The sequence below is a fragment of the Bemisia tabaci genome, chromosome 6, assembly GCF_918797505.1.
Source record: "Bemisia tabaci chromosome 6, PGI_BMITA_v3".
NCBI classification, from domain to species: Eukaryota; Metazoa; Arthropoda; class Insecta; order Hemiptera; family Aleyrodidae; genus Bemisia; species Bemisia tabaci.
The window spans coordinates 43,978,237-43,995,854 of record NC_092798.1 but is presented as its reverse complement, the minus strand read 5'-3'; the positions used below and the strand labels follow the sequence as shown (position 1 = coordinate 43,995,854).

The 17,618-nt window shown below is 39.2% G+C and overlaps 1 protein-coding gene across 5 annotated transcripts in view; it reads right to left on the bottom strand.

Moving 5' to 3' along the window:
- Trpgamma (Transient receptor potential cation channel gamma) overlaps positions 1 to 17,618 on the bottom strand; it is a 242,877-nt gene that overhangs the window by 48,593 nt on the left and 176,666 nt on the right. The gene's annotated exons all lie outside the window — the stretch shown is intronic.

The window sequence follows — 17,618 nt, the reverse complement described above, 5'->3', positions numbered from 1 at the left end:
GACCATCGTCCACGAGTCTTTTTTCAAATATCCTCATGCAGATTTGACCCTATTACTTCATTTCAACCAATGATGGAAAAACTCGGGTCTAATGGACCCGAGTGGATCAAACTTGGGGTAATATCTCGCGGGTAAAAAGTAGAGCTCTCGTAGAATGATTGAAGCTACCTTGAATGCAAACCAAGTTCGGAATCAAGAACGACAAAGCGTCGCTCAAACTTTTAAATGAAAGAACAAATGAAGTCTTTTATTTCCACGTGGGTCATTAGATGCCGACAAGGTGAAATACTGAAGCGTGAAGTCGTAAACAGTCGGCAAGAGAGTGCATTTTTGCTCATTTCAGTGTGGATTCGCTGAATTTCTGCACGATCTTAAAGCGCATTCGCAAGATGAGGAGGAGGAGGGGGGGGGTACGTAAGCGGCACGGAGCGTTAGTGGGTGGGGGGGGGGAGACCGAAATACGACCCAATGGCCATTTGTCGCCCGATTGAACTCGTGGGCAAGTCCGCACTAAGGAGGACAGAATGTATTGGTCGATTATTATTGCATTCCTTCCAGGCTTTTATACTTTTATTCTTCGTCTCGAGTGCGCTTTTTGCCTTGACCCGCCGCCTGCGCCTTCAATAATTCATGATTTATCGATAAAACCCACGATATCGCACTTGTGCGTCCTGATATGAGGCGTAAAGTGTAGTTTCAGAGGTGCGAAAGGTTGTTCGGAAGGGAGTTTCAAGCACCTCGGAATCAGGGTGATTTTGAGAGCTTCCTACAAGTACTTCAATGATATTATTTTACATAAATGCACATATGCGTGGAATAGGTTTGCTAATGATGATGTAACTAGGGAGCCAACCCCCTGGCCGCTACTCGTTCCCAGTGGCGGATCCAGCAATCCGGCAACACCGGGATTCCTCCATTGAAACCTGCGGAAATATATCGATTCTTGGAGGAGCCAGGTGCTCCGAGAAGAATCGATTATTTAGCATATCGACGGTGAAACTACCAAACCACGTATCTCGTTTGCGGTGTTTAAAAACCTACGCTCGCATTTTATTTTTTTGAAGTCGACCAAATCAATATCATTCCTTGAAATTTTCACAGAATTTTCTCCGCACAAAGAGGAAAAATCACAGAAAGTTTCAAGACTAGACGTTAAGTAGTTTTTCATTTAAAAAATAAAGTATGACAGGAAGTCTGCGACGTCGCAAACCGAGATACGTGGTTTGGTAGTTTCACCGTCGATATGTTTAAATGGAGGAAATTCGATGTTGCCAAATTGCTGGATCCGCTTCTGCTCGTCCCATCCCCCAAGGGCGCATTCCGCCCTCAAAGGCTTCCTTCGCGGGCCCCAGGGCCGCTTTTAGGATAATCTAAATAAGACGGGTTCATCTAGACTATTTCCTATCGATAGTTGCAAAAATCATGAACTTTTGCTCGGTAGAATAAAATTTACAAAAAATGAAAAATTAGGAGGTCGGAGCGCTTAAAATAATGATGGAACAGAAAGAAAACGTAATTTTTAGTGCGAAAATGGATACCGGTGATGATTCATTTTAAATAAGACTCTCAGCACATAGTGGCGGATGTTCTATTTGCTTTATGTACTATGAATGTTTCTTTGCTCTGATGATACTTGCGTTTGTTTATTCATGTTTGAAGCTCAACATGGCTAAAGAAACTTAAGAAATCGTCAAACTCTTCTCTTAATTGCCAGAGTTGGCGCTTGTGATGCGTTCCCCTAGACATGACGCTTCTCCTACACACTGTCTTCAACCTATGAACGTTTTTAGATGTAGTGAATGATTTTAATTTAGCAGAAACAGACATTTTCGTGCTTTATAAAGTATCCGAAAAATTCAAAACCATTGGCACCGACTCAATTTTTGCAGAAAGGGTGTTTGTGATATTTTCACCAGGAGGGAAACGATATTTAGACGCATTTAAGCAGAATCATTCCAACTATATTGGACACTGCCTCATTTTTGTTCAGGTGTTTTTTCAACAAAAAATGAGCAACAATCTCACTTAAATCTTTGTAAGTACTTGTCATTTAGGGGAAATACCTAAAGAGTTTTAAGACGTAATGCGTTTTAATGCTCTGACAAGTAAGTATACCACATGGGAAGGAATCAGACAACCTGAAATGCAGTTAGCAGATTCTGGTCGAATCCGTCCATTTCTTCAATCCAAAAAATGTGTTTGTTAAATATGCCATAACAGGATATCGCGACAGGGAAATTCCAAACCACGAATCTCCTTTACAGTATTTAAAAACATACGCTCCTATTTCACTGTCTTAAAGGTGAACAAATCAACATCAACCCTTGAAGTTGTTTTTCGGTATTTGCTTCGCACAGAGAGACAAAATCAAGGAAGTTTTTAAAAATTGACGTTGAGCAGTTGTTCATTTAAAAAATAAAGAATGACAAGAAGTCTGCAACATCGCAAAGCGAGATACGTAGTTTTGGGAGTTTCAGCTTCGAAATCCATTCGAAGGAACAGGATTACTGTTTGGAATGCGAGATCCTTTTTATCAAAAACGAGAAATTCTGTAGATGGCATTGAAGACGAGTCTCCGTTGATCCAGCAGGAAATTATTCCTAGTTTCCCTCACAAAACAACGTAACTGCATTCCAATGCTGCCTAATTTCTCCCTCGCAAATTGCATTTTTACCGGGAGATTCTTGAGCATTTCCGATTGAAAATTTCACTAATTTTTTTCCTGATCTCATAAAAAAATCTGACAAATTTTGGACAAAAATTTCGAAGGTATACTCTTGTAAAAAACTGAATTGTTTCAGGCAATTTTGCAACCTTGGAATGAAGTTACGTTCCTTCGTCCGCGAAACGACGCTTTCTCAGTTCTGCCGTCCAAAGTAAAAACACAGTATCTCCATTCGAGATTTTTTCAATTTTTTTCTGACAAAATACTATGTCACCAGAAAACTAGCGATTATATTTCTCTCCTTTTTTGGAGTCAATTTTGGCATACTATTAGAAACTCAAAAAAAAAGCCTTGTCACACTTGGATTATTCCAATGGCTGGAGGCATTACATGCCCCAGACCATCACGATAAGCTTAACCGCTTATCATACGTTCTACTTATCGTTAAATATTTTAAATATCAAAATTAATTCATGTCAATGGATACCGGCAATCTGATTGTATTTGGTAGTAGTGACAAGTATTTTATTGTATATCAATAAACTTTATTTAAAAAAAAAAAAAAAGGGTTTTTATGTATTGGAGCAGTATATGTATGGGAGAAAAATACAGATTTATAATGGAGTTACGGCGTTTTTGGTGTGGCAGGCAGAGTTTCTATCGGAGCGAAGGGGCAAACTGAGTCTTCAACGTTGGGTCTGATAGAACGAAAGCTCAATGGCACATGCAAAATCGAAGGACAAACAACATGAATGATAGGGGGACTTGTGGGACATAACACCAGGAGTGTGAGCTCAATCAATAAACTTTTGTCGTTGTGCGGTTAACACTCCCGAGTGGAGCCCTGACGGGAGACGCAACAAGTGCTCAAACCAACATTCCAACTCCCGTGCTCCGGAGAAGAGCAGTAAGTTCGATCAGGAAAGAGCCTCGGAGTGCCTAAGACCACGCTTCAACCGTGGCTCCTTCTAAATAATACATAGCTAATGCGAAAGCTGACGCAGCCGAGGCGCACTGCCGACCTAAGGAGGAACGCCGTATGAGCTTTCGAATGTTGCCGAAGTTCCCCTGATAAATAATCATTTTTGAGGAAAGTGTCAGATCGTGGTTTTCACATTGTTTTATACGTTTATATGAATAAATCCGTTAAGAAGTTATAGTTTTTACAAATCGAAACAGCGTTTTTAATTGAATCAATGAGAACGAAAACACACCAACTCGGTAACTTTTTTTTTTTTTTATCACGATAAGTCATTTATTATCAAAAGAAATATGTTATAACAGGAGTGAAATTAACTATAGTATTCAAGAGCTAACGCAAGAGAACTCGGTAACTTAAAAATGCTCAATTTTCATTAAAGAGAGTCAGTTTTCATCAAGGCCATCGAGGTTAACGCATCTGTTCCAACTTGGGCTTTTAAAGTGTCCTGAAGTACCTACTTGTGTTCTGGCACCAAAAATATTTTTCTTGTGCTAATTTATTCAATTACTGTGCAGTTTTGCGTGTGTCTTGATTAGTTTAATTTTTTCGAGTTGGTGTGTTTTCGGTCTCAATGATTCAATGATTTAATTTTTAAATGGAGTTGAAACACATTAATTAAGATGACTTTTAGGTTAAATTGCAACTGCTGCTCCTTGCTCAGTTAATATGATGATTATTTTTATTTTAGACTCCTCTGATAGAGAGGTACTTGATGTTGATTTTTAATATATTTAGATTTGTGCTGTTATACAATGTATTAAAAGCGTAATCGTGTAAAAAAATAAAGTCTCTTTCATGACAAACTCATTTTAGAGTTGTTAAAAAAGTCACTTTCATTAAGCTCATGAAAATTGACCATATTTTTGTAAAAACCAATAAGAAATGTTGACCTCTAAATTTCTCTCTGAGGCTAAACTGTACATTAGCCCTTTTAAATCAATTTTAACAATTTTGGCTAGCAAATCATTCAGTTATACCATTAAAAGTTTTTTTTTTCAATTTTCAGCTACTTCAGAGTAAATTTTAAAACAAATTCTCTAATTTTGTTGTTTCTTTTTTTTTTTGTTAATTTGTTTTACAATTTACTCTGAAAATTGAAAATTAACTTTTAATGGTATAACTGAATGGTTTTCTGACCGAAATGTTTTAAATTAATTTAAAAGAATAATAGTAGCAAGTTTCCGGGAAAATTCTGTTTTGTTTATGGGAGGAAATCTGTTAACATCTAATGATTGTTACGGCGTTCTAGCCTAGCACGGCAACGTGCGTTCTACGAACTTTCGCAACTCCGCCCAACTCCCTTTCATCCCCAGGGAACTGGAACTTTTAACTTTAGTTTAAGGCGGGAATCGATACGCCCCCCCTCCCTCTGTCCTCCTAGGAGGCGGAAAGTTATCCTTCGGTTTAAATCCTCGAAAGTTTTGCATCGCAGAAGGAGCACGCACTCTGAACTAACTTCGTGAATAATTCGGCGGAAAATCGACGTGTTTCTTGTTGATCGGGTTAAGGAAAAACATAATAAAAGCATGCGTTTTCTTTTCTCGTTTCTTGATTTACGGATTTGGGCTGTCCTCTTTTTTTTTTGGTCGATACTGTCTACAAATCAGAGACCGGGAATATTATTGGACTCAAGAGCCTTTTAATTGATCGATTGTGGCGTTTTTCAGAAGGATCGTGACGTCATTCAAAGGTTGAAAAATTGACTCAATATGTAATATTCATGCCTTGAATAGGTCATTAATAACTAAACTGCAGGCTATGAATCATTGCCGTTGTATTAACAGTAATTTTTCCAATTTGATATTTCTTTCAGTTTTCTACAAAGTACCCTGATATGTTGTTCTCATGTAAATTAAGTAAATTTAAAACAAATTATGATTTGGATTTCGTAAAGCTTTGAAATTTTGGTTCAAACGCCGCACGGTCCCATTAATGCAGAATGAATGGTGATTCATTGAAAAAATCGAGCTAAAATGAAACAACTCAATTGATTCAAGCAGCCTTGGAAACATAACCTCATCGTTGGATGGAATCTGAATATTTAGCCAAGCGCACATAGTATTGCGCGCCTTCAATCCTGCTTGATGCTCAACGCATTGCGACAACGTTAGTTTCGTTGCTCAACCCAACAAAAGCTGAAAAATTTTCCTCATCTCCTCATTCTGTGTTTGATACAAAACCGCATCTACTACTGCTGGCTCACTTCGAGTTTGGAAAGTAACCTGACGTGATAAAATTAAATCAACAATATGTGCCTCCATTTGAAATAGAAAGCATTTTGACAAGTAGATGAGTAAGCAAATTTGTTTCCCAGTTTAAGGCGTCGCAAATCGTCGCAAAAACTTTCTTTTTGTAAAAAAAGACTGACCTATATTTATTCTTGAACCCTCTGAGAAGTCTTCGCGCTCAAACAAAAATATTCATAGAAATTGCAAAGAATTACTTTAGTGAGGTCTATCGCAAATAATGAGTGTCTCACGGTCAAACAAGCAACTGCAAGAGTATAGTCTTTGCCACAAAGGCCACACTATGGTGCTGATTGGTGATTTTTTTTTTTTTTTTTTTTTTTATTCAAAGAAAATAGTTATTACACGATTATTATAAATGGTACTCAAAAATCAGAAATTAACAATACACTTCAATAATCTTAAATGTAAGTAATTACAGTATAATTTATCTATTTTCTAAGAGACCGGAACCAGCCGTGGCTACTACTTCGGTTTGTGTGGGGGTTGGCATCCTATTATGATTGGTGAATTGGTATAGGATTATTAGTCAAGATAGGTATATTTTTAACTCAAGTTATCAAGGGAAACGGGTATTTTCGGGTTTGATATCTCAATTTTAGCTCACTTCTATCCTGTCCTACTAGGGAAGAATGCCGTATGAACATTCGAGGACTACCAAATTTCCATCGATAAAATGTTTATATTTGAGGGAAGTTATGGCTCTAGGTAAAATTGCGAACGAAATTATCTGAAAATTGGAGGGAAAATACTCATAAGTTTAACGGAAAATTCGTAGAGCTACTCTGACCAGAAATTTCCACGTAGTGGAGCATTATTCGGCGTAGAGTACCTGTAATTCAGCGGCGTGAGGTGTGCTGCCAGCGCGGAACGCGCGCCGGCGCCTACAAACCTAACAGGGATACTTCACGCATTGCGTAATGCGTGAGGTATCCCAGTTAGGTTTGTAGGCGCCGGCGCGAGGTGTGCTGCCAGCGCGGGACGTGCGCCGGCGCCTACAAACCTAACAGAGATACTTCACGCATTGCGTAATGCGTGAAGTATCCCTGTTAGGTTTGTAGGCGCCTTTCTGCGTGTCACGTTGGTTGACCGCCACGGTGTGGAGTGCCACGGCGCTTCAAGCAACTATTTCACAACAGAGGTGTTGCACAGCGTAGTTTTTGGTTATTATAATTTGTGGAAAACTTAAATTTAATAAAATAGGGTTTTACATTCTATCTACTTTAATAAAATAAATTCCATTGGTTTTATTGTACTCTCTTTTCTATCTCAATATGTTTCTTTGTTACAGTTAGTTCACCTTTGGACGCTTAGGTGCTGAAGGCAGGTGAAGTCTTTACCTGATCAAATAAGAGCTTGGACCTCTAAACTTTTTTTACTCATAATTGCCCACAGTCGTAGGTACGCCTCTCCCTTTTAATATTTAAGAATTGTATCGGTATTTCTAAATTTTGGAGGTGGTTACTCACCGGAGCTCATGAAAAATAGTTACCCTTCATACAATTGAGCCCTGAATTTATCCCTAGCTTAAAGAAAAGTCGACATTTTAAGTTCATGGGAAATTTTTGGGGGTTTAAAGAACCAAATTTTTTACTCTTAAAGATCCAAGACTCTCTGAAACCCGCCCTTCTTTCGAATTATCGGTATCTTTGAAGCCATGCATGGGTGAACTTAGCGATGAACATTATCAAAACAATTTTCTATGGGTTTTGGTCCACAATCGTTGCTGAAATTCAGGAAATATTATGATTCTCCAAAGAATTGGAGGAGGCTGGGGCATTGACTTGCATTGGGAGGAGCGTAGGAAAAAAAAAACTTTAAAGGAGAGGGAATTCTTATTCCGACTTATGCAAAAATTTATTTAGAAACGACTTTGGATACAAGATGCGCATTATTAAATTTTGATCACAAAACACAACAAGGAACCAGCATTTTCATCGGCATGGAAAGCAGAAAACAAAGTAACACAAAGTTGCGGTAAATTCCTACGGGTTACAGTTTTTCCTCCTGACGAATTGATCACATTTTTCGGTTGCATTAACCGAAAAAATCAGTTAAAAAACTTCATACTGTAGAAACTAGGCACAGACAAATAGCATCGGACCAGGATTTAGAATTCGACGATCCAATTACTCTACCGAATCGCAAGTCGCAACCAGAAAACGAATGCTGGCAAAACGTGAATGCGTTATGCTTCGTAAATTTAACTAAAACTTTGGCTGTTCAACTTGGTTACTAAGTGAGGTAAATGCTTTTGTGGCTCCAGCGGAAGCGTCAACCCAAAGTTACAAAAAAACGCAGATCTTTTTAACTGTGCATCGGCGTCTCTTCCTTTTCTATTATGCAAGACTCCAAATCGATCGTGAAGAACCTGATAAAGTGGTGTCAATAAGAAGTCTCCTTCATCTAAGAGGGGGTGTTGTAGACCACAGGGGACGTCCCATCGGGAACCGCAATTGACAACGCATTTCTATCATCGCGAATTTGAAGGATTCTCTGCCGTGATGAGCTAAAAGCTCCGACCCACAATAGGGTTCTGCTACACAGTAACGCGATTCTTGCTCTACTAGATACTTAATCATCGACCTCATTCCCAGGGATAGAACCATTTCATAGTAACGTCATTAAAGAGTCATTACTGCCGTCTTAATCGCGGCCCGATTTTCCTCCGACGGAGCTGGATTCCTCCGTACTAAGAAAAAACGCCGTATTAACATTCAAGTGTTGCCAAAATTCCTTTAAAGAGTTATTACTTTTTGAGAATAGTCGGGAAAAACGTTGTGCACAATGGAAATTTCCGAAATTATATTTTATTCGAATGTTCCGCGTTTTCTCAGTTTGTAAATCGACATTGTCACTCCTCAGATAGAGATGCAGATGCGGAGCTGACATCGGCGTACAAAACGCCTACAAATAACCGTATAGGCAATTTCGCGAATGCAGTGTACGAATAGTTGCTCAGCCAGCTAAAGCAAACAGAATCCTCAACTATGCCGCGCCGTGCCGTGCTAAGGGAAATCATGGTTTAACATTCAAATTTTGCCAAATTTTTCCAGATTAAACATTCATTATAACGGGAGTTTATGAAATGTTTTCCTTGCAGAGACTTGAAAAGACAATGCGATTGCAATGTTTTGCAAATTGGGGGGAAAATATTTAAAGGTTTAAAGTTTGAGTGGTTGGAAGGGGATCAAGCAGCATCCACAGGCTCATGAGGTGTTTTACTACTACATTTCAGTATTGATTGCGTAAATTTTGAATTCGATATTATCTCGTCCGAAAAGTTGAGGATTTAAAAACACTTTTAAATTGAATAAGTTTACTTAATTCCAACACTAAAAATTCGCGTAAATCACGCACTTTGTTTTTTTTCTCATTTGAAAAAATATTATTAGACGTCTCAATTTTTACGAAGTTTAATGAGAGCTTGACAAGCGAAGAACTTCAATCTACGGACCACAAGATAAGATCTGAAGAGAGTCGTGATTTTCCTTATGTTGTGCGAGCACGCCCTACAAAGTTTCTTTTTCCCTAGTTAGAAGGGTGCCTCTCAGAATAATTTTGTTGTGAACACGTTGTTGGATTACAAAGAAGGACGTGAGTTATGTATGGACATGATTTATACATGAGGAAATTGAACACGGTTCATTAGGTACTGCGAAAAATATTTATGAAGGACATTTTCAATCACGAAAAAAAAATGGAAAAGAAACCAAGATCATTAAGGGATAAATTAAAAAAAAAAAATTTGGCAAGGGAATTATACCCTATCAAATGAAGGGAAAATAAACAATGAGGATATCTAGTTAACGCGGAGACATATTCAAATCCAGAAACAGGACTTGCAACTCGAACTTTGCAAAGGGTATCCCAAATTCTCAGCGTCTAACTAAGTTACGAGAAGTTTAGGAAAATTAGATTATCATTGACTGATTGCGTGTTTAATCCCAACTTTGTCAACTTCAGCAGAATAGTGCCAATGAAAATACATTTTCCGTTGACTAAGGTTAGATCTAATTCAAATATTCTCAAATGAGTCACTGATCATTTACCGTTGAATACGAGTATGAAGAGAGCTAAAAGTTTTTAAATTGCAAGCATCTGTTCGACTTAAAAAAGGTTGTTGTAACCTTTACGACACGTCGCTATTGTTTTATACATAATTTTTTAAAGTTCATTACATTCGTCTTTACAAGAAGTTTTATAATTTTAGAAAACATTGTTGGCTAGCATGAATCTCTTAGTTTTCAATTGGTTGTAAAAATCACACATGAATTACACTGATTTACTGAAGCAAGTTTTTCTTTAGAATTTTTAGAATTCATATTATTTTCAGCTTTTTAAGGCTTCTCTCTAACTTTGCGCTAACTTAACGCTGATTTATTAACTTATTGAATGCTAATTCGACAACCCTTCAATCAGGCGCTTTATTTATTAAGATTAGCAAGTTAGTCAATTCTCAAATTGCATTTTAGTATTATTGTTCAACAATTAATAAAATATGAAAGTTTGAACGTTTTCAACTAATCACAAAGATATCGGTGTTTTATACTTTGTTTTTGGTGTTTGGAGAGGATGAGTTGGAACTTATTTTAGAATAATCATTCGTTCGGAGCTCATAAACGTTGGGTCATTGCGTCCTATGCATGGTTACAATGAATGTGCTTTTTTGTAAATTGTCCTCGAACCTTTGAAAATGGATTTAAATCGATATTTAAAGTTCAAATTGAGGGACCAAGAGCATCACTTGACAATGTCGTAGCGTGAAGATGTTATCTTTGCTCTGAGGAGTGGTCCCATTTTGAGGTTATGACAGGAGATCGTATCGAGAGGGATCCCATTCTTGATGACGAGAAAGAGGGCAAAGGGTTGGTGGGGCAAAGGGGGGAGAGGAACAGATTGGGGCGTGAGTTGGGTTTACGAGCGTCGGACGCATTCAATCTTGATCAATTATTTCCCAGAGACTTTACAATTAAATTTGAAACGCTTGAAGACCTCTGGGACTTCTCTCACTGGCCACTGCAAGTATTTCAGCTCCGTAGTCAAGTTTAAGCAGAAAAGTTATTGAGGGAATTTCTCGGAGACTTACAATGTTTGTGAGAAACAATTACGGTGGGCCTACAGACAAAGGTATTAATTGGACCGCGTTAAACAGAAAGGAACATCAGGTATTGCCTTTAATTGGGAAATTTAATTTTTTGCATGAAAACGGTTGTGCGGATTTTCGTGCATATTTCAGTGAAAATTCGCCATGGTACGAGGCAAATTCTTTAAAATTTTCAAAGAAATCCGAACAAACGTTCTCTCGTAAAAAAATTTAATTGCCCAGTTAAACTTGGCAATAGCTGATGGGGCTTGGTTCCTTTCCGTTAAATTAGGTCCAATTAAAACACTATGCAATGTGTTTACTCTTCGATTTCACGATGAAAACGTATCACACGTAGAAAAGAAGTCTGGAGGTCAACTCCCAAACAAGATATAACTGTTTAAAATTGACATTGGTTAAATGACACGGATACAAATGACATTATTTGCATTATGTAACTTCCATTAAATACTCCTAATGTCTTGTTCACGAGTTGATTTCCAAACTTGCCACAGTGTGAACCATTTACCGTAAGATTTTTAAGATATAATATTCATGAGGTCATTTCGGAGGGGTGTCATCAAGTTTGGGGATCATTAAGGACGGTTAGTTTACCAACAAGTTCAAGTGTGCGTTCACACCGGCACGTGAAAATATACGTCTGCCACATTAAGTTGAACAGCTCTGAAATCAATTGCAGGGTGATTCTAAAAATCTCAGCGCTGATTTTGGTCCTGTCTTAATTAGATTAAATCAGGGTAATCAATATTGATAAGTCTTTTTTACTCCTCTCAGATGCCAGCAAAGCATGCTCAGGTTATTAGTCGTCTAATTTAAGAACATTAAATTACGTAAATTTAAATCAATGGATTTTTTAATCGTTTTTCAATGATTTGTTTTCAGTGGTAGTGTTGTTTTCTCAAAATTAATAGTTGAAATTTGGTGAGCGAGTTCTTCCATCTCAACGGTATCCGTCTTTTTCATGGAACTTAAAAACGCGCTTACATAGAGATCAGCTGAACGCTTCTTCAATGGGCCAGTTGCGCTGGTCATAGAATTGTGTTTTGATTATTGACTCTTGTAGATCAGTCAAAGGTAATAAGATCTGTCCCAACAGCAACTTTCCACGTTCAACATTAACCGAGATATCGCGACTTGAAAAACTCGATTTATGAGGTCATCAACCACACTTTTGCATGACATTATATGTACATATATTTATGCAGTGGATGACGTCATAAATCGAGTTGTTCAAGGAGCGATATCTCGATTATTATTGAACGTAGAAAGTTGCTGTTTTGACCTATCTTATTATTTTTAGATGATCAACAAGAATAAAGCACCAAAACAAGATTTTGTGACCAGCGCAACTGACCCATTCGAGCGTATCAGAGCTTTCCCTTTTCTTTATTCTCTGAGTAAACGTTTAGAGGTCCCCTTCTAAAAAGGATGTGCCCCATTAAGGGGGGTTTTTTGGCCCTAACTTTGGTCGGAAATTGGAACAGCTTAGAATAATTTAATGTATGGTCAAATCGACTCTTAATCATCTACCCTGTGATAACATTTCCTTATTTGAGGTGCTTTTGAAAGGTTTTCGCCTGATTTACCAGCGTAAAGTAGTGAAATTTTGCAGTTTTCTCGAATAATTGCTCATTTTCGGTCCTAAATTAGATTGTTTATGTATGAGCACAAGCGACTACCACTCTCTTCTTTAAATATGCTGTAGTGGGTGTACTAAAGATGATCATATTCAAAGAAGAAAGTGGTAGTCGCTTGTGCTCATACATAAACAATCTAATTTAGGACCGAAAATGAGCAATTATTCGAGAAAGCTGCAAAACTTCACTACTTTACGCTGGTAAATCAGGCAAAAACCTTTCAAAAACATCTCAAATAAGGACAAGTTCTCACAGGGTAGATTATTGAGAGTCAATTTGACCATACATGACATTTTTCTAACAGGGTGTCTAGTATTTTTTAATTTTGAAAAATCCTGATATTTTCCTGATTTTTCCTAATTGTATTGTATAAAAAATTCCTGAATTTTTCATTTTGAACATTCCTGATATTTTCCTGATTTTTTCCTGATTTTTCTCCACCCCTGGCACGGTAGGCAAAACACAGTAAGACTTTCTCCGTTGAGGAGATTCGCGGAAGAAAAATTCCTGATAAAACGACCGATTTTTCCGATTTTCCTGATTTTTTCCTGATCGACCAAAATTCCTGACATTTTCCGATTTTTCCGGTTTTTCCTGATGCTAGACACCCTGCCTAAGCTGTTTCAATTTTCGACCAAAGTTAGGGCCAAAATACCCCTCTTCATGGGACACATCCTTTACAAAATTCTGGAAAGGAAACAGACCCGCAACGGAGTACCTACTTTGGTTCGTAGCTCCTCCGGTGTCCCATTTGACAACATCGCGGGTGGTCGATCGCTCGGGAATCCGCGGTTCCTGTGACGTCCAGCTCCTCGAGAAAGTTTCTGTATTTAATAATTCGACGTTTCCGCCGCGTTGCGTCGTGCCCGCTTTTTTCCGCCGAGTCCCGCGCCCTTCCCAGCTCCGCCGCGGCCGTAGCGAGGACGTGACCGGATCCCCGCTTGAGCCGCGGGCAGGACGGAGTCTTGCGGGAGACAGGGCTCGCGGCCGGGCGGAGTTGGGGCGTTGCGTCGTAGGAGCGGCGATTTTTGCGAGATGATGGAGGGGCTGCCGCCAGGAATGGATGTTGGACGACCAATATCTCGCCGTTTGGTTTTCACCGCGGCCGCTCCGTCCGTCGGCGTTATTTATGGCGCTGGATTTGTTCTCATACGCGTCCATTCATTTTCACACTGATTGCTTGTCCGAGACACGTTGCCGAGCTTCGCCTTTCTCCGCCGGCTCCGTCTTACCTGCCGCTTGATTTTTCAAACTTTTGCCGCAATCACACGCTGAATTGGACGTATTTCTACCAAACAGACCTATGTGAAAGTGAGAAATATGGGGTGTGCTCGTTCGTTCTCTCGCCGTAAGAGTGAATGAGAATAATGGGCCTGTTGCAAACTTTTGCTAGAGCAAAAATAAGAGTTGTTTCTTATAGATAATGCCTCGAAAATCACGATGAGCGCATCAGCAAAGTCTGAAATGCACCCATAACTTCACAGTCTGCGTAAGAAATTTGCGGTTTTTTGAGCTTCCCGCTTCAAAAACGATACTACGGCACAGGTGAACATTTTGTAAGAGGAGTCGTTCCATCGTCGGCAATAATCATCATGGCCGACGCCAATCCGCCAAAACACGTTTGATGGGACGAGATAACATCTGAACTGGATTAGACCAGATAACAATCGGTGTGTTAACGTTCATATTTTCCACGCCCGAATTGATTGACCTTGAACTCTCCTCGAATTACGCGCGGAACTGCGCGCAAGCGTCGGCCATGATGAATATCGCCGACGATGGAGCGACTCCTCTAACAAAATGTTCACCTGTGCCGTAGTATCGTTTTTGAAGCGGGAAGCTTAAAAAAACGCAAATTTCTTACGCAGATTGTGAAGTTATGAGTGCATTTCAGACTTTGCCGATGCGCTCATCGTGATTTTTGAGGCATTATCTTCAAGAAACAACTCTTATTTTTGCTCTAGCAAAAGTTTGCAACAGGTCCATTGTGCGCCAGTGACGTCAACGGAGGAGGACGCCGGCGTCACGTTCCTCGTGGTTGCGATAGTCGTGGTCATTAACTCATGAGCCCTGTCCACAACGCTCTCTTGCCATGCCCGCGGCTCATGAGTTCCGCATTCAGTTGGCACATAGGTCTGTTTGATAGAATGTAAAATCCCGCTTTTCCAATTCTTCAAAAGGAGTCACGCCCACTTTAACATTGCTTCTAATGCAGCTTCGACGAGCACACCCCATATTTCTCACCTTCACATAGGTCTGTTTGGTAGAAATACGTCCAATTTAGAAGCTGAAGGTGGAAGTCAACAGTCATCACCCAACGGCTGAAATTTAGCGAATTCGAGTTATTTTCATCCAGTTGTGTATCAAATCCACTCGAATAGTTCAAACAAATTCGAAATTGGTCCGATGGTTGCTGAGAATCGTTGCTGAATTTTGTGCGTCACGCGGAAAATTCAGGCATCGGGCCGATGACTTCCACATTCAAGTCACATTCAGTTACCACATTCAGCGTGTGATTGCGGCATTTTGGGTCGTTCCAAGTATTACGTAACGCACTTAGGGGGAAATCGGGGTTTGAGCCAGCGTTACGGTGCGCCACAAGGGGGAGAAGGTCAAGCCCAAGGTTACGTAACACATCCGAGCCGGAGGAGGGGGGGGGATAAGACAAATAGAACATGGAAATAGAGCGAGGGAGCTAGGAGGATGCGCGTTGATTACGGCGCAGAGATACGACTATTTGTGCTTGATGGATGTCCGTGTTGCATCTTCAAAATTGAAGGCGCGATGGCGCGAGGCGTGAGCTCTCACAGCTATGCTGTAATGCTGCAAATGAGATTTCGCTCAAATTCGGGAGAGAGAGTTGAGAGATAATAATAGAAATTGAGGCCCATGCCAGCAGAGAATTAAGGTACAGCATTTCGAAAAAATGCATTTGAAAGGAATTCTCTTAACCTAGATCCCTAGAGTTTTGAAATCCATTAATACCTACTTTAAGAAAAAATAATTTAAAAAAGGAGGTATTTCGAGGTACGCCCCTCTTCCGGCATGTTTCTCAATCATAGCTTGAAACTTCGACCCAATGTTCGTGAGAGTATTAGAGAGTAATCAGCACCAAAAACTGAATTTTTATATTTTTTTACTCCCAAAAGGGTTATTCGCTGTGCTGAATAGTTTGGGTTTCTACCTCAAGGCACATTTTGCTGACTGCGTCATAAATTATAAAATATTTATTCCCGTATGAGTTGCCGGCCGTGTACACAGATCATCAAGTAAACAAATAACCTCGATTATTATCAATACCACGGAGCAACACTCAATGATGTTGGCGAACGGTCGGAACAAAACAAAGTAAAACAAAAATTGAAAAAGTTCAGGAAAGGAACAGCAATAAACGGAACACCCATAACGATTAAAGGAAAGGCAACTAGAGCGTAGCACGAAACGACCCACTAATCAGAGAGTGTAACAGTAATCAATCAAAACATAGGCTGTTGCCCCGCTGCCAGGTTGTGCACTAAACGGCTTAATCGGAGATCCTACAAGCTTCCCCTTGAATGAAGCACTGTTTTATTTATTGGGAACAGAGACAATGCATTTCAGAGACCCCATGTTACACATCTAAGCAATGTAATCGAGCGAGGCAAAATTTACATCCAGTGGTCAACGTTGTGCTGAGCATCTCCTTGAGCAAAAATCAAGAAATGAAATTCGCCTATCAATGACTGATAAGTATCGGTGTTCAACGTAGCTATTTTAGGTTTTGCAAATTAGGTTAAATTTGCCAACCCAATTGCTAAAAACTATGGAGGAGATAGCCATGCGATGTTTCTGACTGAGAGAGGAAGCAGTATGACATCTAAATAGGCTGAGTACGTTAAGTTGTTTCGACAAAAATCAACACTGAGTGTTGAGCAAGTTCTTAAAGTCAAGTCCATCATTATGGAAGAGCATGTTGTCAGCATACAGGAGGTTACATTTACTTGTGTGGTTAAATACTGTGTGATTAAAAATTTATGAAAATTTCACGGAATAGCGTTGTTTTGCTCTCCTTTGATAAGATAAAATCAGAGTAGAGATTATGAAATACCACACACGATAAATGCGGTTACGCGGTTGATATCAGAACTGAGAGTTGAAATGAAATAAAATCCAAAATTTTTAACAGCGTGCCCTGCTAAAAATGACGAGTAGGCTATTCAGAATTCGCCGACTCACATGAGTAGAACTTCCTACTTGTATGAGTAGAAATCCTACTCATATCCTTAGAATATTTTACTCATAAGAGTAGAAAAGTTCAACTCACATGAATTCAATTTTTTTTCATTTTTCGGAAGCGTTGTTTCTGACCAGAAGACACCGACATGGTATGTAATTTTGAAAAATAAAAACATTTTGTTCGTATAATTTTCTTGATGCGGAGACTAGTTTCTAAGATATCGAACACGGCAGATTCAACGTTGCGAACTCATGTGAGTTGAAACCTCTATTCATATGAGTTGGAATCTCTAGTCATATGAATCGGCGAAAACTGAATAGAGAAATTCTGCTCATATGAGTTAAATTCTATTCATATAAGTTGAAATTCTATTCATATGAGTTGGAATTCTATTCATATGAATCGAAATTCTATACATATGACTTTGATTTTCTACTCATTTGCACTCGCCATTTTTAGAAGGGTGCGGCTACTCGCTCCATTTATTTCTGTGCGGATTTCCGCAAAAATTCAATTAGTTAAATCTAAAATGTCGGACTTTAGCAGGATTTTAAAACGATTTATAAATATTGTTACTGCGAAGGGCCCTAATAGATTCTTTGTTCGGCGTGGGGCTCGTCGATTAGATACTGGAAATCGGAACTGGATTAAGCACTGGCCGTTGCGCATACAGAGGTCCCGAATGATGAGGTTAATCCGGTATTTGCGCCGTGAGAGAGTGCAGTTCTTTTGAATGCAGGGAGCCCCTGTGCCCTCGCCGGCTTA